This window comes from Rutilus rutilus, assembly GCF_951802725.1.
Source record: "Rutilus rutilus genome assembly, chromosome: 24".
NCBI classification, from domain to species: Eukaryota; Metazoa; Chordata; class Actinopteri; order Cypriniformes; family Leuciscidae; genus Rutilus; species Rutilus rutilus.
Window position 1 is genome coordinate 9,836,524 of NC_140228.1, and position 22,616 is coordinate 9,859,139.

General features: G+C 39.0%; 1 protein-coding gene across 1 annotated transcript in view; it reads left to right on the forward strand.

The window, feature by feature from the left end:
• bcl2a (BCL2 apoptosis regulator a) overlaps window positions 1-22,616 on the forward strand; it is a 51,583-nt gene that overhangs the window by 23,282 nt on the left and 5,685 nt on the right. The gene's annotated exons all lie outside the window — the stretch shown is intronic.

Here is a 22,616-nt window from a genome sequence, read left to right on the forward strand (position 1 = left end):
CACTGTGTGATATAAACTTTCCAACACCTCAGTCTTTCAGAAATGCCGAAAAACACAACAGAAACCTGCACCAACTCATTTGTAGTGTTTATGGAGATGAAATAGTGCTTAACGCAGGTTAACATGAAAAGGCAAGCTCTAAATAGGGCAGGGGAAAACTATGTATCTACATATTTATAAGTTTCAGGTCTTTTCTAGTGAACTTACCCCACTGAGACTAAACAGCTCTTAGATGCTTGCCATTGCACGAAGAATCATTATACTGATTCAGTGGAATAGACTGGAAAAGATGATAAATTGCACTCCAGATCACATGAATGGTGGAAAACGGCTAACTAAAGCCAGTGATAACTGGTGCACATGGTGCTGACCCACACAGCAAGTGGCTGGAATCTAATGAGCTCTTTCTGAAGACATGGCTCAGATGGAAATGTTTTGATCTGTGTCTATGTGGGGGCCTGTGCCTTATTCTGCCCATGACATCTTTAATGTGGAACCAAAAGGAATGGCACATGAGATCAGTGTATTGGATATTAACCATGAAGCCATTAGACAGTTTGACTTGTGTTGAAGACACTTTGATTTGAACGTTTTTCAAATGGAAATTGTTTTTCAGTAAAGATGGTTGAATATTTTAGACCAAATGTGGATATACAGTTAATAGCTTACAATGTTGAAAATCAGTTTTAGACTGCAGATGATTCAGAGGTCAGATCCCCACCCAATCCCAACATGGACACAGGGCAAGCTCCATTTGCTGTTTCCACAGCTGCAAGAACATCTCAACAAAGAGGCCCAGAAAAGGGACGCCAACCAGGCCTCTTGTGTTCTTTCAGGTGAAAAGCACCTAATCGAATCCCTCTAAACAAAGCCTGAAGATTTCCTTCAGAGTACATTTTTGAATGAAGACCAATAGCGCTTTGTAAAACAGTTGTTCTCTTGCTTCTCTTCACCATATTATCCTTAGGGCTTGTGATACTTGGCAATTTGCTCAACCCACAGCAACACTTTGCAACCATGGTGCAATTGCTCACTCCCTTTAGAAATATGCAATCATTTTGCTGTTCTTTTTCAAACCTCAGTTCGTTTGGATTTGGTCTACTTTGCCACTATTTGGCACAATTTACTTGACCTGAAATATGAGATCAGTGGCTTCACTCTAATTAGCCATTACATGACACTTTTAGTTAGCAGACAGTTTATGACCTTGCTGGTGAGTTGATCAAAAAGCTTTGTAAATCGATTTAGTTAGACTGTCTCATTTTCTCCCATCACTGCAAGACAAGTCTTCAGAAGCTACATGCACAAAGACATTTTTCCTAACAGAAGCGTAGGAATAGTTTGGAATTTCATTAAACAAGAAAGAATGAGCGCAGACATGGTGACTTATCTGTGATCCTGTTGGGGGGAGGGATGTGTTTGACAGGGTGCGTGGTGTCTATCGTGGGAAGCAGCGCCGTAAGCTCTTTGATGCCTCAATGTACAAGATCTGTAAGGGGGCCAATCCTATTCTCCGTCCCTGTAGCACCTAAGCCAAGTTCGCCCCCTCTCTCTTCCCACAGTCGTCTAGAGCATCAAATTCTCTCCCACCACACACTCCTCTCCAAAAACACATACACTGCGAATGGCATTCTTGAGGTGTCCCGCTGTTTTCCACAAACCCAGGAACTGAGCCATAGTTCGCCAATGCTGTAAATACTCTGTTGCTGTTGGATTCCTTTTTGATGGCATGTCAGAATTCAACTGAGGCCATTTGTTAGATTATGTACCCGGTTGAAATGTAAGATGTGTAACGAGAAACATAAGCAGAGGATAAGACAAACAAAAATCAGCGGAGCAGCATACATCAATCACCAGGCGACTGTTGGTGTCACGTAAGTTGAGATACAAAATGGATCTGGGAGGAGTGCTGTTTCCCTTTGTACATAGATGATTTAGACTACCAAAAGCACAGTGTGATATCAACTTTGAGAACGATTGAACTTGAGCATGGATTGCACAACAGTAGACTGGGAAAACAACATGAAATATACACATATTACAATATTTTCCTGAAAAACAGCACCAGCTCTGCGGGTCTGTTCCAGGATTGTGTGTCATGTACACCAGCTGCTGCTGTTTTTCAGTGTGTGTTCTTGTCCGTTTGGTGTGTACGAGAGAGAGAGAGGTCAATCATGGGCAACAGGCCACTGTGAAGTGATCAGTGTGTGTGTGTGTGTGTTTACGGTCAGCTTGTTTTTCCAGTAATACACACTCTGAACCCCTCGTCCACCTATCATTTCTGGGTAGTCCAATGCTGTCATGATCATAAATTACACTGAGTCATCAGTTTGGACCCTGAATACATTGTACCATAATCTGCGAATGATGGACAACCTAATACATATTTCCTTGGCAGTGAGGACAAACAACTTAATAAATCTGCTTCTTCTGTTAGCAAACCTTATTACAAGCTTCTAAATTATTCCAAAAGCAAACATATTAGAGTCATATTAGCAATTAATGATGATGGAAAAGCTTAAGTCAATATTCAAGATTTATAAAATCAGTCAATTTAGGTGTTTCTAATTAAATAAATTATTTTTATTTTCATTTAAGAAGATTGTCTAAATGAATCAAATTATTAATTAATGTCATCATATCCTATAAAGACAAGGCACTCTTATATTACAGTATTTACAAGTATTTATACCAGGGCTATTCAATTAGCTTCATTCGAGGGCTGGATTATCAAATCGAAAAGTTGAGGTGGGCCGGTGGATTGGTTTGGGGGTTTAGCTTATTTATTGAAACATAACGGTTTCAATAAATAAGCTAAAGTAACCCTAAAAAAGTATGGTATTTACTTGGAAATGTGGTACCCAATAGTATGCAGATATATAAAACCATAATAAATAAAAACTTGATAATTTACAGCTGTGTACAACTTGGAACAAATAAATGAATTATACAAACTTGTAGCTGTTGGTGAGAAATAATAATTATTTTATTTATAATTGTTATGCAATTGAATGATATATAATTGAATGAAAATATTCTGACAGTGAGACTTAATAACCACAGGCTACTCACTCCCATTGTATAAAAAATGCCTAAACACAAGTTAAAAACTATACGCACCTTTACAAAGAAACTGACATAATTTCATATTAAACATTAATTATATATTCCTCAACCCCCCTAATAAATCTAATGCAATATAAATCACTATATTTACTATTATACTGTATAATATTATAGTAAATATATATATTTACTATATTTATTTATTACTACATAGTATTCAATATAAATATTGCACATTTCTGCCCAACCCATGGTAAATTACTACAGTACATTCATGGTAAATGTTTGTAAGGGTGATTAGGGGATTTAAAGTCTTCTAATTTCGTTCATGCCACAATGTTTCTCCTGCTTTCCTCATCAGTCTTGTTGGGATTGTTGAGGCTGTTTCATCCGATTTAATACCAGTTAAATCATCGAGTGATTTGTGGTTTGCTTCCCACTGGTTGTTGCAACGCTGTTTAACAATAGTGTCCGGGACCGGGAGTAAACGCAACTATTTGTTGTTACTGTACTGACCGAGAAACCGCTTCAGTTGATTCAGTGACGGAGCGGTCCGAATGAATCCGAATAGTTTTAGACCATTACTGACCAGCCACTTTGACGCTCTCCCCGGCGGCAGTGTGAACGCATAGTTATGCAAGCGCGTTTAGAAAGAATTGAACCATAAGTATGATTCATTCACGAATGATTGGTATCGCTGGTTCAGTCGACATAAATTCGGGACACATATAATAACTGCTGAAATATTCGCACGTAAAACGTTTCTCAGGTCAATCGGAGCGGTATCAAACTAAATTAGCCGCACCGCCAGGAAAAGAGGAGGAGGAAGGTTGGTGCCGTTGGGCCGGATGGAGATGATTGGCGGGCCGCATTTGGCCCGCGGGCCGCCAATTGAATAGCCCGGATTTATACAATATACATTAGCAATGTATATTTAAATAGTTAGAAATGACAAAGAAATTTGACTTTTACATTTTACACAACTAAATCAATAGTCTGAAAAGACTTTTATTGGGCAATCCCTTCTTGTCTTTGAGCATTTTACATGTTTAAACTGTACATTAAAATATTAAGAGGAAATGCTAAGGCCACATCAGTTTTGAGGCAACATCTCTGTCATCAACCGTGACGTGTCATGCATATAAGCAAATGTTTTGACAATAAATTTATGGAAGCATACGCAAGCCCTTATCTCCACACTCAGGGTATCCACCTGATCATTACGTGCTTAGACTATTAAGCTGACATTTGCTAATGGCACACTGATGCAATTGGCCCTTTGCCTTGAGCAGGTTGATCCGGCCAGGTCTCCGTGTTTAGTACCTAGTTCTTTCTGGAACCGATGACTTTGTGAGATTGCTTGTTGTTCTCTTCCTCGTGTGCCTGTCTGTATACGCTCATCCTCTGTGATATAAAGAATTAGCTCCAACCATCCAGGCAGTACTCCACAGAGCTAACCAAGGGAGTTTTGAGATGTCCATGAAAAATATGTCCAGCTCAGAGTGGCATTTTGAGACTTCTCATGTTCTGAAGCATCCTAAATTCAGGAAGTGATTGCTCTGTTTACAGGAAGCTTGGCCCTGAGGTGGTCAACTTAGACACATTTGATGTATTGTATGTAACACCATCTTAATCCCTGGCTGGATAAATATTTAATGCCCTGGTTTTATCAGTAAAGGGAGGATGTATTTACAACAGCCATGGAGCTATTAAATTATGCATAATCGGCACTGATAAACATCAGTTTTTGTTACATGAATGGGCCATCATCTCATTTCATGGTCCAAAACAGCAGGAAATTTCAAGCAGCTTCAATTCATTTTAACTAAGCTATTTTAGCATTCAGAGAGCAAGTGAACTAGACACTTTAGAATGCAGATAGAAATTGAAAGTCCTTCATTTGTAGTTATGTATATTACTTTGTGAATACGCCTCAAGAGTCCCCTCTTAAAGCTTCCTATTAGATGTTGTTGCTGCAGTGGAACTGCTCTCTAGACTGCCAGTTAATGAATCCTGTTGGTAAGGGTAACAGGATAATGGAAACTGGAAAAAAGAAGAATCAATAAATTGCACAAAGCAGGATATTGAATAATTGAATCGTTCAATCATGCTATAAAGGCCTCAGTACAAAAGACTGAATGGGTATTCAATTTCAAAGGGTCCATTATGGCTGTGTTAGGAAGTCAGCACTGCTGATCCCTCACCCATTCATACAACTAACTACCAAATATGCTTATAGAGAAGTAACCAGTAAGTTGGACTGGGCATAGATGGCTTGTGAAATTTTAGTTTTGATTGTTTGCGCAGATATTTTAACAGATATTCTATAATTGTTCACTGAATGCATACGTTCTGAACCCTTTCTTAGTTTCTCTCCCTGAGGTTTAAGGAACCCAAGTTAGGCTCTACTGCTGCTGGGAATGAAACCAGCGGGGCGTAGGCTCACGAAACTCCAAAATTCCCCTTCTGACTTTACAGTGACGTTGAGCCTCAGCTATTTGACCAGCCATTGTGTGTGTCTGCTTTCTGACAGCATACTGAAAATATTTCTATCCCGTTCATTTACTTTTGCCCTTTCTTTCCAACTCTTTCTGCCTTGGGGGAGGGATTGAGTTGCCAATTTCTTGAGTTTGGAACCTGAGGGGTGCCGGTATCTCCAATGTGGTGTAAAGCCAAGACACAGAATCTGTGGTTCAGACTTCAAACAAGACTCTGCGCTATTGTGTCTATCTATCCCTTTCTCCATCTAACCAGGCAACCCTCCCTTCTGTGTTCCCATTGCACCGAAATATGACACCAAATACTCCTCCTTTTCAAAGCCCAGCTGCATGCGACTGACATAAGAGGTAGTGTGAGAAAAGGGCTGATGAAGAGAGGCTCATGGATATTGCACTGCACAAACTCTATAGAGCGAGAGACTGTTTGAGAGAGACAGGCGGCAAGACAAAGCGAGGAGAAGATGAGTTGTTAGGGGATTCTTCATTGATTTGTTTGTGAAGTAAAATTTGAAAGATCGGGTAGCTAGAGAAGAAATATGATTCATGCATCTTACAATTTTTCACCTCCATCAGCTGCACCCGACAGATGAGGGCGAACATTGGCTTGCTTCATTAGGATGAGCAGACGGTTCAGAACTGCGCTTCGGCTGTCAGCGTTTAACACCTCGCCCAGATGAGCACCAGCAGCCCGTCTGCTCGCTTGCTGGGTGCTGCTGGTGAGGAGTAGTCTGAATGTTCTCCCCGTTCTGCTGCATCTGTCAGCATATCACTGCCTGCTCAGGGATTTCACCTCATGCAAATGAAGAGCCCGTCCATCGAATGACTCAGAGTCTCCACTTAAACCCCCACACCCAAACACACACAAATAAACCTCTACTGAAAGCACTGACTCGCACACTTCAAACCACCGGCATACACGCTTATGTAAACTCCAGTGCCGCTTGTATGATGCCATGCTTTGATAGTTACAGTTAAGCTTTTCACATGGCTGGCAAAAAAAAAATATATATATATATATGGGGGAAAGTATTTTACCATTTGAGATTTCCCCTACGATTTCTTATAAATGATTTATGAGTGAAGGGTTAAGAAGTCATTTTGAGTTACCGTTATTGTTTCTGTCCAGTTGAATGTAATTCCAGGCGTTATACTTTTTTAAAAGTCATTTTATTATTCACTGTTTTTTTTTTTGTTTTTTTTTTTTGCTTAACAGTATTTAATGCTTTCTGGGTAGGGCTGCACAATTTGGCCAAACCCCCCCCCCCCTCATATTGTTAGAAATAAAGATTTTTAATTAATTAATAGCAATATGATTTTGTGTGGCCACATTAGTATCATATTGCAGTTCAAATTGCAATTACACATACATAAATATGTATTTATTTGTTTATTAATTTTGTGCAATTGCAGTTTGAACTGCTATAGGATAAACATTTAATTTCTCATAGTGCTGCTGTTTAGATGTTTAAGCAAAAACAACAAATTACTTTATTTTTATTAAATTATTTAAAAAATTCTAGTTGCATTTTGAACTGCAATATGACAAACAATTTGGTCAGATAAAATCATAATGCTATTAATTAATTTAAAGAAATATTTATTTGATTAATAATTATTTATTTTGATTGGTTTTGTGCCATTGACATTTGAACTGCATTTAACTTCTCATATTGCTGCAGCTTCGATATCCAAGCAAAATAACTTTTAATTGTCATTTTTCAATTTTGTCTTTATTTCTCCACATTTACACATTAAACACTAGGCTTTTATTTTGTCAGTAAACTGAAGGAAGGTCTTTAAGTTTGTTTAGCTCACAACAGTTTTTTATGCTCCACTCTCAAGCACACAGCACATGTAGGCTATACTTATTTAATTTAACAATCCATATCGCAATTTTTATTTTATTATGATTATTTGTGCAGCTCTTCTTCCTGGTTTATACTTAACCCTCTGGGGTCTAAGGTGTTTTTGGGGTCCTTGAGATGTTCTGACATGCTCTTACATTTGTGCTTTTTTCAGTTGCTTATAAACATATTAATGGCAAAGGTATAATTACACTCTATTTAGCACAAACAGGGCTACCATAATATGTGAGCAACATGTATGTACATGTTTGTATTTTTGAGAAAATAATGTTTATGCATGGTTATTGAAAAAAATAAAAATGAAAATGTCTGAAATAAGGCCACAAAACACATACTATATATGTGTCCACAAAACTTCTGAATAATACATTTTGTCGCCTAGAGTTTTTTCTTCAAAATGATGTGAAAATCATCCTGCCTAACCATTCACATAAAACAATACACTGATTTAAATTTTGTAAGACACTTTTTGTTTGGAAAGGCAATATGCGGGTGGGCGTGATTCACACCTGAGGAGACAATGGGCCCCCGCATAGTGAGGCTGCATACTTAATGAGCCTTTCATTCAGATGTGTGACTGAGCCACAAGAAAGAATGCAAGGACAATATATATATATATATATATATATATATATATATATAATTGGTTCACAGTTGTTGTTGTTTTTTCCACAAATCATGCTTGCAAATTGTATAATATCCAAGGTAAACATTTCTAGTAATTGTGCAGTTAATTGTTCTCATACTGTATTTTCAGATTTGGAATATATTCTCTACCCAAATGTGTCACTAATAAAGCATAATAAAATTATTTAAAGAGATATGAGCAGAAATTGGCATCATTATAAGCTTATTTGATGTAGCAGTATTTTACAGTAAAAACTTTATAATCTATCCGATTTTTACTCATCTCAGTATAGCAATAGAGTTTGGTAAAAGCTGTTCATTCATTCACACACAGAAACGCGATTCATTTTGAAACAGTATTTTTCCAGCTGTAGTAGCTCCACAACAGCGCGCATCTGTGCGTTCATTCATTCACACTCAAAAACGCGATTCATAAAACAGTCTTTTGCGTGTACAGACACTTGCGATTAGAACAAAGCAGATATAGAACTGACCTATTCCTCAGCCGGATCCCTTTGCTCCTCGAAATGAAACTTCCAGAACTTCTGAGGTCAATTTTCCAGGATTATCAGGATAGTATTATTCCTCACAGCGTCGTAAAGTACAGTCTGAAAGTGAACTCGCGGTGTTTGTTATCCAGCTGATGTGGGCGTTTCACAGGTTTGCATGGATCGCCTCACATTTGCGTTTGAATAGCGCGCGCTCTCCGTGGGCGGGGTCACATTAAAACTTAATGAGCTGAGATGAGAATGACTGACATCTCTCTCTTTTCATACATATTACGTAAACTGTGAAATTTTTTTTTTAATAAAAATTACTTCATTTAAAAGAAGAGAATTCAAGCTTCATGCCTGTGTGTCTGTATGCCTGTTTGACTGAGAATTAGTTGAGTTACAGTTCATTTTCGGACACGTTTCAGAATGGACTACACTGACAGAGAGAAAGCAGAACTCGCATCTTTTATTTTTCTTTATTTGGCAAAAAGCACAACACTTTGTTTTTATTGTGAGTATACACAAAAATAATACAGACTTAACAGGATCGATTGATGTATGAAACGTGTATGGAAGATCAAAGTCAACAGAGTATTTAAAGTCTCTATTGCACTGATAAGGAAAAACGCGAGCTGGTATCGCCGGCGATACCGCCGACCCCAGGGGGTTAACGTGATTTACATGTTCTCGGAACAACATCGTTGTTGGTCCAGGAACAACATTCCTGTCAACCAGTCAAATTTTAGACGTCTGGGTTAGGGTTAAGGGGTTGTTTAATAGAAATATTGTTCCAGGACCAACCACGGCTGTTAATCCAGGACAAACATGTTCTACTTAGCTGAATCATGGGCATGCTGCTTTGGGTTTACCATGTATTTGTACTGATTTCCACAGGCACATGGATGCAACCCTAGCTGATGCTTAACAAACTCTGACTCCCACTACATTAACTAGTAATGGCTCGATCAGATCGTTAATCCAAACGGATTTACCAAATGGATGGGATTTAATTAATTTGCATAGGATTCTGATTACTTCTAAGCGGGAAAAAGAATTCATCAGGGAATTTTCAGCTTTGGGTCAGCACAATAACCCAGACTGAATGTCTCTATAAACACACCTCTGTTGTTCTTTATCACCTATTCTCCCTTTCTCATTTGAAACAAAACATCACAGATGTGATTCTCCTCCTTTCTTTGTGCTCTTTCATGCATGATCCTCCAGTAGTCATATCATTTCCCTGTTGGAGACTATTGGTTTTCCTGTTGATTTGTTTGTACATTAAAATGCCATATCTCTCTATCATGACCTACCCAGCACCATCATTTGATTTAGTACCTGCTTCTTTGTGTTTACAAAACACTTGGAAATCCCCCTCCATAACTGCCGGGTGTCATCGAGTTTTTTCAGTGGTGAGGGTAAAAGTTTTAATTATAAGCTAAACATGTTTGCTTTCCAGTGTTTATGTATTTGGTGCATCATACCCGGCTTTCTCAAGACTTCACCCTTACGTCACCTGATGTTTTTTCCGTACCGTCATAGATGACATTTGATCAATGTTCTAGTCCACTTGAGTCTGTGAATAGCCCTGCTGTGTAATATTTCTGTGTGTGTGTAGAGTAAGACATTATACCGATATGGATGGGAGAAGAAATGTAATATGTTTTACAGTGGGAAGCAGCTGACCTCTACCTCCAGTGGAATCATGTGTTATGATTGCCAACTGCCAACATTGTACGTTTGTACGTTAAAGAAGGAAATGACCCACTGTTGAGTTTGGGTGGGTGTAAGGAGGAGGAAGCTATGGAGTGGGCGAGGAAAGGGGCGCACACCTGTCACATGTTGGCAACGTTTGGTGCCCATCCTAATCGGTGGTCTGTTTCCACATCCCCCAACACCCACTACCCCGCATGTTTTTCAACTGAACATGGAAACACAATGACTTCTTTGTTGCTGAACATTTTCTTTCTGCGCGAGTAAGGTGTTTGGCAATAGAATATAAGAGTGTGGGGATCCCTCACTTTTTCTTCTGTGTTGGCCACCCACACTGTAGGACAATGTCTGAGCTAACTCAGTTTTTTGGATTTTCTTTTCATTGATGAGTTTTGCTTGAAAATTGCTTGAAAAGCCTTTATGGCACTACTATTTGTAGGGATAGAAGGAATAGTGGAGGAGAAATTGAAGGCAGAATGAGGAAGTGTTACATGTACATTTAGATTTATGCATTTAGTGACTTACAATGGAGGAAACAATATTTATAGTATTCAATGTCAGGTGTGTAAGTGCCTTGGTCTAAAGGGTTAGTTCACCCAAAAATGAAAATTCTGCTATTAATGAGAAGAAATGTTGAAAAGTTTTTTTGCACACAACAAAGTATATTGGTCGCTTCAAAAAATTAAGACTGAACCACTAGTCACACGGACTATTTTAATGATATCTTTACTTTCTTTCTGGGCCTTGAAAGTGGTGATTACATTGCAGTCTCTCTGGGGTCAGAAAGCACTCGGATTTAATGAAATATATCTTAATTTGTTTTCCGAAGATTAACGAAGGTCTTACGGGTTTTGAGCGACATGAGGGTGAGTCATTAATTACAGAATTTTCATTTTTGGGTGAACTAACCCTTTAAGGTTGCAAGCAAGATTCAAACAATCATGGCTCACATGAGCACTACTACTCAATTTTGATGCATACTTGCACAAAGCACAAGGTCATAGCTCTAACATGTAATATGTTAATGAAATGCTGTGTTTGTCAGATTTATCATAGCATGTAAAAGAGTAATTTTTTTTGCATATGTCGAGTAATTTCAGAAACATGATCATTGTATCAGCGCTTGATGAGTCTTTAGTATTTCTACCCATGAGAAAAACATGTTCTCATTGAATACTTCTGTAAAACTGACCGCTTACTTACAACATTGCACCAAAATTAAAATAAAGACGATTTTTTGCAATGTGACATCTGTCACTGATCTTTACTGTTGCCAAATTTTCTTGATGTGGCACAATTACAATTACCCTTATGCAACATCATGTCTGACTTCTATCCTCTCATAAGATAATTTTCTTTTCTTTTTTTCCTCATGAAGCATGAGAGTGGATGAATTAGCAGGCTTTAGATATGAAAACAGCCTGGGAAAACGAAGATCACTCCGTTCACACAAGAGTGGCTGTTTATGATAGGAGAATGCCAGAAAACACCACACAGCTAAATAAGGCAAGTGAAACAAACCCTTCTGAGGGATCACAGATGACTTGCGTTTGCTAGATGCTACATTACACTTTTATCTGAAGAGATAAGAAATGATATACAGCAACTGGACCGAATTGAACGTCACTCCTAGAATCAAGTTGATATAATGCGTCAGATCATATATATCATTGTAATTTAGAAATCCTTAATCTTTCAAGTTCATTGTTTAAGTTCATCTGTAGTAATTTTGCCTTACCGTTTATATTACAATAGATACTGTATACTTGTGGGGCTATCAGTGGACTGCTTCAGTCTTATGTCATTTTTACATGGACACAAACACATGCAGTAAAAAAATATTTTAAAGAGCTTTGAATGTGGCTCATCCAATGATCATTTAGAGGCGGCACTATCTTATCTTTTGGTGTAAGTTCCAAATAAAAAGAGTATAATTAAATGTTCTAAAGTACATTTGTATTTTAAAATATTTGAAGTATTTTAAAATATTAACCATTTTTGTTCCATTTCGGCAAAATAACTAGGTTATATTACCATGACTATGAAATTGCTCATACGGTAATATAAGATCTTGTTCATACCCTAATCTGTAGTTTTCAGGGACTTTCTTAGACATTTCTTTAGTGATAATGTGGATGATAATGTCTGATCATTTCTGTATTTTCTTTGATAAATTGATCTCTCCTACTATTGAAGCTAGATCTATGTCTGTCAAGAAGAGATGCTTAAATGAGAACACTAGTGTGCTATTTATGAAGGCCATTTCTTTAACACCAAGCATATCTGCAGACTCTCCTTGAATCCTTTAACTCAAAAGTACAGAGTGTAATTGATGATATTCCTTCTGTGAAAGTCAGGAAGAAGAGTGGCTGACAAAAAGCACCTTGGAGAAACTCAACAGCAGTGCAAAATTTCGTGAAAATTTCAGTGAAAAGCTGAGCGCATGTGGCGGAAGACAAAACTTGTAGTCCATTATAACATCTATAAAGACAGCCTTCATGCTTTCAGTGTGGAACTAGGCAAAGCTAGACTGACTTTCTTTTCAAATATTATAAACAGAAACATAAATAACACACGCACTCTTTTTGCTACTGTAGAGAGTCTAACAAACCCCCCCAAGCCAGATTCCCAGTGAAATGCTCTCAGACAGCAAATGCAGTGAGTTTGCTTCCTTCTTTTTTGAGAAAATCAATAATATCAGAAAGGGATTGATTCTGGTACTACTCGATCTCAGTGCTGCATTTGACACTGTCGATCTTAACATACTTCTTGACAGGCTGGAAAACTGGGTCGGGCTTTCTGGGATAGTTCTAAATTGGTTCAGGTCATACTTAGGAGGGAGCTGCACAGCTATGCAGACGACACATAGATCTACTTAGCCCTATCGCCTAACGACTACAGCCCCCTTGACTCCCTGTGCCAATGCGTTGATGAAGTCAACAGTTGGATGTGCCAAAACTTTCTTCAGTTAAACAAAGACAAAACTGAAGTCATTGCGTTTGGAAACAAACATGGATGCATGCTTTCATCACCAGCAGGGTGGATTATTGTAATGGACTCCTCACTGGCCTTCCCAAAAAGACCATAAGACAGTTGCAGCTCATACAGAACGCTGCTGCCAGGATTCTGAGCAGAACCAGAAAATATGAACACATCACACCAGTCCTCTGGTCTTTACAATGGCTCCCAGTTACATTTAGGATTGATTTTTAAAGTATTATTACTGGTATATAAATCACTCAATGGTCCTAGGACCTCAATACATTACAGATATGCTCACTAAATATAAACCTAACAGATCACTCAGATCATTAGGATCACATCAGCTAGAAATACCAAGGGTTCACTCTAAGCATGGTGAGTCCGCTTTTAGCTATTATGCCAGCCGCAGCTGGAACCAGCTTCCAGAAGAAATCAGATGTGCTCCTACAGTAGTCACATTCAAATCCAGACTAAACACACATCTGTTTAGCTGTGCATTTACTGAATGAGTACTGTGCCACTGTACGTCCGACTGATTACACTGTATTTTATTTTGCATCCTCCTTTTTATTCTAACTCTGAACTCAAATGGCACTGAGAATTGGGTAAGAGAGATGAATCCATGCTGATGGCCTGGGTCTGTGTTGGAGTAGTGAGTTTGATCTGAATAAACTCGAGGTTCTGTGGGGTGCGGACTGGATTGATTTCAATTCCTAGAGCTTCCGAACAAATTGTTTTTTGGGGTGCGGACAGATGGGGCAGTGAACCCGAGGTTACCCTGTGAGTCAGTCCTAGAGCTCCTCCTGTCCGATTTATTGGTCTACTGGAGACGTCCAATAGATTTTTTATGCGCGCCAAAAGAACACCACAGACACAGTGTAATCACCATGGGAAAATCTCACAGTAAAAGTGGGAATTGTGAAAAATATGATACACCGGTGTTTTTCTATGTTTATCTATGTATCATCTTTTTACTCTTTTAATTCATTTTATAACTGTATCATATATCTCTTTTAATTTCTTTTATAACTGTTTTAATTGTCCTTGCTTTTATTTTGTGATAATTTTCATTCCTTTCTGTATAGCACTTTGAATTGCCATAGTGTATGAAATGTGCTATATAAATAAACTTGCTTTGCCTTGCCTAATGTATGATATTACATTAAGTACAATACTGTACCACTAAAACAGAACAGGGCCCCCCAATTTTCCATCCAACCTGAGCTAAAAAGAGACATGAATTCTATCTAATTAGTTACGATAGGGCTGTTTTTAGAAAGTAATATGCAGTCATTAGGCGAACAGAGAGTAGGTGAGTATCACCACTCGACACAGCTGGGTTGGACTAGCAGTGACTGCAGGGGCCCCTGTGGTCCTATTCAGCGGTCGAGTCCTCAGGGTGCCACATCACACAGACAGAATCAGACAGTGAATTAGGGAACGCAGAACCACTAGCTTACGTTTGTGTAGACCAGAGGCTTCACTTTGATGTGGAAGCCATGGGGCCTGTGATCTGAATCCCAGCGTACCTCACTCTTCATAAACCCCCCGCTGGCCATGAAGAGTACTGGGAAAAAAGAGGAAATGTTTTGTCCTGGATAAGCAGTTTGAAACGGATAGAGCGTATTCACTTGTGTTTTGTCGCAACGGAACAGGTTTTCATCAACATTTGGAAAGCATCTATGCTGGGAGGAACTAGCAACCCAGTTTTTCCCCCCAACGAATGCAAAAAGTAGATCTGTAAATCAATAAAGGCAGCACTTTTACTGCTGCTGGCAAATGTATTTATGAACAGCAACTAACCAGAATATCTGTGAAGTGAATAACAGATGTGCATGTGTTTGAGTAAAGAGATAGTTCAGTCGGTGACTTCTGTGGAAGACAAATGTGGATTTTTAACATTTGTACACTCTTTTCATTTACAATAAAAGCTTCTAAACACATACAAGTGGTCCATATGTTTTTTGAGATAAATTCCAATTCCCAAGTCTATTATAGCTGTTTTAGGTACAGACCAGAATTGAGACCATTATTCACACACACACACACACACACACACACACAATTTCATTGGCACATGCATGAGAGGAGGAGTGATATTTTTTGAGTCTAATCTTTTCAATGACTCATTTGAATCATTTGAAAAATTTGATTCATTCTCAGTTTGAGTATGAGCTCAGTCTGTCTTTGTTAATTCTAAAAGGAGGTACCAGTTCAAGTCTTAAAAAAAACATCCATTTGTGTTCCACAGAAGAATTAAAGTTAAGTTAAACGGGTTTGACATGAGGGTGTGTAAATAATGACATAATTTTCAGTTTTGGGTGAACTAATCCTGAGTTATTGCAACACATTTTCTTTCAAATCACCATAGTTGTCTACATTTTATATTTACAATACTTACATTTATCAGGTGTATTTATTATTATATATCAGTTTCAGGGATTTTTATACCCTACTTTGTCTGGCTGTTTACTATGCCATTGTTCTACCAAAAATCAATATTCTCTTTTTGGTGGCAATAGATTTAACCAGATAAGATTTAAAAAGTGAATGATGAAACCTGCTCCAGGCACTGTATATAAAATAATTTGATAGCAAATGTCTGGTAGAGAGAGAATGTGTAAACGAGTGAGAGAGGGAGAAAGATGCATGAAAGAGGGGGGCATGAATAATGCTGTTAAATATAGGAGGCCCAGAGCCTGGAGACATAGCCTTGTCTCTTTCAGTGCAATGTCAGTTTAATGGAGAGCTTTACCTTTTTTCGGATGCATCAGATTACAAGGTCAAGGTGCAATCCTCTGCAATTTTCGGTTCCACATTAGCACCATTTCTCAGACCTGATGGTTTTCATTTGCTGAGCACTGGAGGATGGCCACACACTGGGATCTGGGCTTTGGTCAGGCAGGGTTAGATGCCATTTCAGCACTGACCGCCATGTCTAATAAGGAACTGAGCTGGCAGAGAGTCCCATCAGCATCTTATCTGTGTCTCAACTAGGTTTTGTGGTAAAAATGTTTCCTTCTCTTACTGCTAAGCTCTGCAATTTCAGCCGCTTATGACTTCTTGATCCTGTTATTGAACACGAAACAGCCACGCTCTGTTCATGAGGGATGAGATGCTCTTTGGGCGTTGCTGTTGATCATAACCACGGTCTCATTTATAATGAATATAAAAATGTGTGGGTCTGTTCACAATCTGTGGCAGACGGCAGGTTCTTCCCTCTAGTTATGCAGGATTTGTTTTTCTAGTCTGATGATTTATTAAGTCGGTGGTGTTCTGATTGAAAAGTCTGACAAACATGGCTGATTCACATTCACGGGTCAGTTCCGCTGTGCGTGTTTAATATGCATTTAAATTAAACGAATCCCTGTTGTGTTTCCTGTGTGTGTGCGTGTATGTGTGAGCGAAAAAGGCAAAAATATTCCTCGCTGCTGAAAAATCAGCTTTGCCATAACAGGAAGAAATGACAGCTATTATAAACATTACTGTTTTTGCTGTAGTTTTGACCAAATAGATGTTGCCTTGGTGAGCATAAGTTATGTCTTTCAAAAGTGGCAATAAATCCTACCAACACCAAACTTTTTCGATATTTTTGTCAAACCTAAAAGTCACAAAACTCCAATTTGACCCCTGCTAAAGTTTAATATCTGCTAAAATTCCTACTAAAATATTTACAGTTTAATCCACAAAAGTTGTATTACTTAACTATATGATTTGGTTTTAAACTGGACTATATGCAGTAGATAATAATAGACATACTCTTTATGAATTATGTCTTGAATAAAAAGATATGTTTAAATTCAGTTGTCATTCTGCTTTCCATCATGGAAAGTTGCTGGAGGGATCCCTCTAATGATCTCATTTGTCCTGTGGTTTATGGCATTACCAGCACGACAGCCGCAGACACTTGTGTCACTGAATGAAGTATGAGGAAGGAAGCATCGGTGCTTTGCTGAATGAAGAAGCTCCATTTGAAAATTCATGCGATCGGATGTTTATTGCGATCACAGAAGTCATGGCAGAGTTCCTTAGCGATAAGACACTTGGCAGAATAACTCTATATGCACGCATGCTTTCTTAAAAGGAGAAGTAATGTAACTATCTCTTCCTTCTTTAAGGTGAAGAGGGTCAGCTGTTTCTGCATTAGCTCATCTCTTGGACTCATGCTCAATCTGAGGATGTGATGACACTGGCACACTTGACGCGGAACTTAGTCCTGAGCAACTGGTGATTGCCTTACAAGGCTGTAAATGCTGCCCGTCTGCAAACCTCCATTCATGCATTCAGCTAGGAAGTCTTCTTGACACCTACTTTTTCTCCCCAAGTAACACATTAAAAAACTTTAGGGGCGCAATGAAAATTGATCAAATAATGTGTTTTTCCTTGCTAAAATGCACGTGCTGCGTTGCTCCTTTGAAACATGCAGCACTCATATTTATTTAATTTCAATTCATAGACTTTCGAAGTTTAATAATGACATTAGGCTGTATTGCTATTTAATGTTTTCCCATCCCTAAATTTAAGACATCTTAAAATGATAATTATAATGTTTGTTATACCATTTTAAGATATTTAAGACTTTTTATTACCTTCAATTTCATTGAAAAATTATGACCCGCGTGGACTTTTTTTGTATCTAAATACATTTTACAGTTCGTAGTCATACACGTCTTTACAGATGGCACACATCTTTTTAGTGGCAAATCCGAGTGAAGCGCTCGCTCTGTCGATTCCTGCCAGGCCTCTTGGTCCATGTTTTTCATATTTGAATTTTATCTCATTAACCGACTTTCATTTCCATCCTACAATTGCAACACACTACTCCAAACCTCCTCCACCACAGGAAGTCCTGCAGGGTTCTGTTAGACCGTTGGCACCCAATGCTTAGCGCCTTTCCGTGGGCATTAGGGGCCACAAAGGTGCTTTGGTTTAAACAGAGTGCCAAGACACTGTTGCGTCTGACCGACACTCCACAGGAAGGACAGAAATAGAGATGGAGGAAGAGGCGGACTCAGAGAAAAATCTTCATTTCACAGCCGTTTGTAGCTGTGAGCCGTTGGATATCGTTTGTGCATTTGCTGCACTTTGATCGTATGATTACCGAGTTAGAATACAACAGCGATAATCACCTTGCATCTGCTCGCGCCTGCCAGTACCTGTGTATATAAGGGGCTGCTTTTTGGAGGCCATTAACAAAGGCCTTAGGCAAACAGAAAGAGTCTGTTCAAACACAGGGCGGAAGCTCGCCTAATGAGGATGTTTACCAATGCGGGAGAAAAAACGAGAGCAAACAGGGATGTGTACACGTGGCCGTCAACACCTCCCGGCCTGGTCCTGTCACCTCCGCCGCTGATGGGGCAGCCAGGGCTTTCGTTTATGCCCTCATCACATCGGCAGCAGTCAGACATGCCCCAAGATGACATCTCATCCTGAGCAGGCTGCCCGGGTTTGACATCTCCACTGGCACTAATTCCTGTGGCTCCTATTAGGATGTATTGTGAGCTCATTTTGTGCTATTGTTACAGCCCTCTTTTAGTCATATCTGTCACCTCCATTCCTCCCTCCCTCCCTCCTTTCCTCTCATCGTTGCTCTGTGCCAGGTGCTCTTATAGCCTGCACAGACAGACAGACAGAAACAGAAAAAAAGCGAGAGAGGTGTATAAGATGGATAGATAAATACAGAGAGAGAGAGAGAGAGAGAACTAGAGCAGCGGAAATGTCTTAAGAGATAGTGAGGAGTTTTCCTCCTGATAATAAGGCTGGCAGCCATTGTTAGTGGTGCAAACAAATGTTGAGCCTGGTTTTGTGTCATGGTTAAATATACTTATGAAAATATAAATATAATCGCTACAAAAGGGGAATAAACCGTGACATCAGTGAAGCAAGAAAAAAAAAAAAGTCACTTCTCCATCAGCCAATAGATCATAGCAGATTGAACATTTTTGGAATGTGATTTGTGATTTGCTCAGATTGCTTGCTGTTAGAGGATGTGCACACCTGCAGTTCTGTACCTCCCTTGTAGACGCAGATGGCATCAGGTTTGATTGCTTGGTCCAAACCCAAGTTTGATTCCACCTTTTTCTCCTTCTCATGTCCCTTGTCATTGTATTGTTTGGCTATTGTTCGGTCACACACACACACACACACACACACACACACACACACACACACACACACACACACTACTGTTCAAAAGTTTGGGGTTGGTAATATTATTTAATATTTATGAAAAGTCTCCTATGCTCAAGTCTGCGAAAATACATGAAAACAGTAACATTGTGAAATATCATAAAATTTGTACAAATATTATAACTTTTTTTGTTGTTATTTTTATATATTTTTATATATTTTTTTATGAATCATTAGAATTCATAGAAATCATTAGAAATAATTGTAATATGTTGATTTGGTGCTCAAGTAAAACATTTTTTATTGTTAACATTTCCTCTTAATATTTTAGTGGTAACCGAGTTTAATTTTTTTTGAGGATTATTTCATAAATAGATAGATCAAAAATACAGCATTTATTTAAAATAGTAATCTTTTTTGTCATATTATACATTTTACTATCTTTTCTGAATATAAACGATATATATATATATATATATAATTTTTTTTTTTTTTTTTTAAGCACTAGAAATAGAAAGCATTGTGCATTTCACTTTTATACAATAGTTAAAGGGATGGTTCGGAGTAAAATCAACCTAGGGTCGTTTACACCATGACCTCGAGCTGATTAACAACGAATTATTCTTTTTTCCGAAGTGTTGACAACTTAGTGTTAACTGGTACTACCAACAAAATATTAGTGCATTCCTGGAACTGGGCGTCGTTACACTACATCCTTATGCATCGCTTCCTGCCAGGACTTTTACGGCCTTTTCCCAAATAACGGAAGTGACCTCGACGTCCGGGTTAGCGGTAGCATAAGCCATCAGGCAAGTGTTATTTAAATAAACTCCTGATGTACTTACAAACTTTTCAATGCCTCGTTTTATGAGTACAGAACCTATTTGTACTACTGTAGAAGTTTGGTACGATTCTGGGCATTATTAGTGGGGTAATTTACGAGATACAACCTTGGTTCCATTAGCGCCTGCACTAAGTCATTCGGCTGATATCTCTAAATAAGCTCTAACTTTAATAATGTTCGACCAAGGGAAAAAAGGCTTCTGGGGAGGTGTTTGGCTCAAGGTCATGGTGCAAAGGACCCTAGGTTGATTTTACTCCGAACCATCCCTTTAATTCTGGTCCTCGAATTTGATTGACTGTTTATGGGTTGCAGACGTGCTGTCAGTCTCCATTAGTTTGGGGAATTTTTCAGTGACTCTTTCTGCAGGTTAGCCTACATCTTATGCCAGTAGGTGGCAACAAGTGGGTGACTCTATGGGTGAGTCATTAAAACATTTACAACCAATTTTGAGAGAGAGTCATTGAATTATTATTTCAACCGATTCTTTTAAAAACACGGATTCATTTAGAAACAGAACATCACTGGTAATTTAAAAACAATTGGGGGGAAATTAAATTGGACAAATTTAAGACGTTTTGTTTCATTACTCAAATCAATGGACTTTTACACAGTTAGTGCTTTGTGTTGCATCAGCATATTTTAATTTTAAATGCCTGAGAGAAAGCTGCTCACCATGTCTTTCTCTATCCCTGTATACCTGTCAAGTCACGGTTAGTTTTATTTGATGTTTCTGGATTCAAATGCTCTGAGTCTCAGCATGTGCTGGTAATTCACAATAGGCTATGTTGCACTGCTTTCTCACTCTCTTTTCAACTGCAGATCTCTTGCCCGTGAAACACAGAATAATGTAATTCAAACAGTTGGGCATAGGGCGGCCCCCTCGCTGGGCCAGCCCGGACCCAAGCAGCGCCTGCAGGATGATCATGCACCACTGTCAGCCACAATAAAACCACAGCTTTACTTATTGAGTAGGGAACTGCGCGCTGCATGGGGATCTGGAGATCAAGAATGAGAAGAGATATACACACTCATGTTTCAGCTGAGGATGGAAATCAAAAGGAATTTTTACGATTCTGGATCCGATTCCTCTTAGCGATTCCGGATTCTTAACAGTTCCATTACTGATTTTTGGAGAAGAAATATTTGGAAATAGGCATGCAATTCTTATTGTATTGATTGCACTCAGCAGTCTGTTGTCAAATAATACTTCAATGGACTTCAATGGACCAGATATGTAACAAAACTTGATTAACTAAAAAGAACCGGCTAAGAGTCATTCATACGGGAAACAGACTACACAGGACAAGCTATAGGTAATACACTAACATGACCATCTTATGAGAGACAACTGTTTGGGAATCAGACTACATCGGTCAAGCTATGCGTTTGATTCACTAAAACAAACTGGTTCATAAGCGACCACACAGTATGTTTCAGTAGGATTTATTAGATTCAGTGAGCAGTAGTGCAGTAAACAGTTATTTTTGTTATTAACTGTGGACTGTCTGGTAAACTCTGTTCCCAGACGTAATTTTAGCACGAGTTTTCTTGCTCACATTCCTCGCAAACACACGCAGAGGGTTTCAAACAGGAGTGCATGGGTGGATGCTGCTGGGGGTCTTGTGATTAAACCCAAAAACACCAACTGAGACACACTCACACCTAAGTACCCGTAAATGCAAACACACATTCACACGTTCACAAACACCTTCTTGTTTACGCAGGGGGCCAATAGCTCACACAGCTTCGCCAACAGCCTGAAGATCGAGAGAAATCAATGGTATCATTCGATTGCATCAGCAATGTTTTGTCGCATTCATGACCTACGGCTTTGAATTCTCCTGGAAGTTTATTTCGAAAAGGGGCTGTCCCTCATTTTGTCTGTACACTATTCATTTACACCGCCTGCTCTGGGGGAAAGAACCTAATTATTTCCTTATAAACAGGAGGGGGATGAACTCTGTCATTTCCTTGTGCCAAATGCAGATAAGTATTTATGTTTGAGTGTAGGATTTCAGCTCTCCAAATGCGTGAAAGACGCTTTAGCTAGTCTGCAGCGAGTCTGGCTGGAGAAGGAAACGCAGTTGTGCGTAGGAGTGATGAGACAGTGGAAGCCCTGGCACAGAGACCCTGTCTTATACGCTCTTCTTCCTTTATTTCCCTATTTCCTCCTTCTCTTCGTCTGTGAGTGGGCTCACAGGGAGCCGGGCTCAATGTTATGGATTTGAGCTGTCTTCTTTGTGCCTGCCCCCTCTTTCTCTCTATCTTTCAACGGGTTTCTCTCTCCGGGCTGGACGGTGTCCCGGAGGAATTTGGCTACACAGATGTGGAGTGTCTGTTAAAGAGGAGGGTTGCGCTCGTTTCAAACCCCCCTGCGAAAACACATCATTTCCCTATA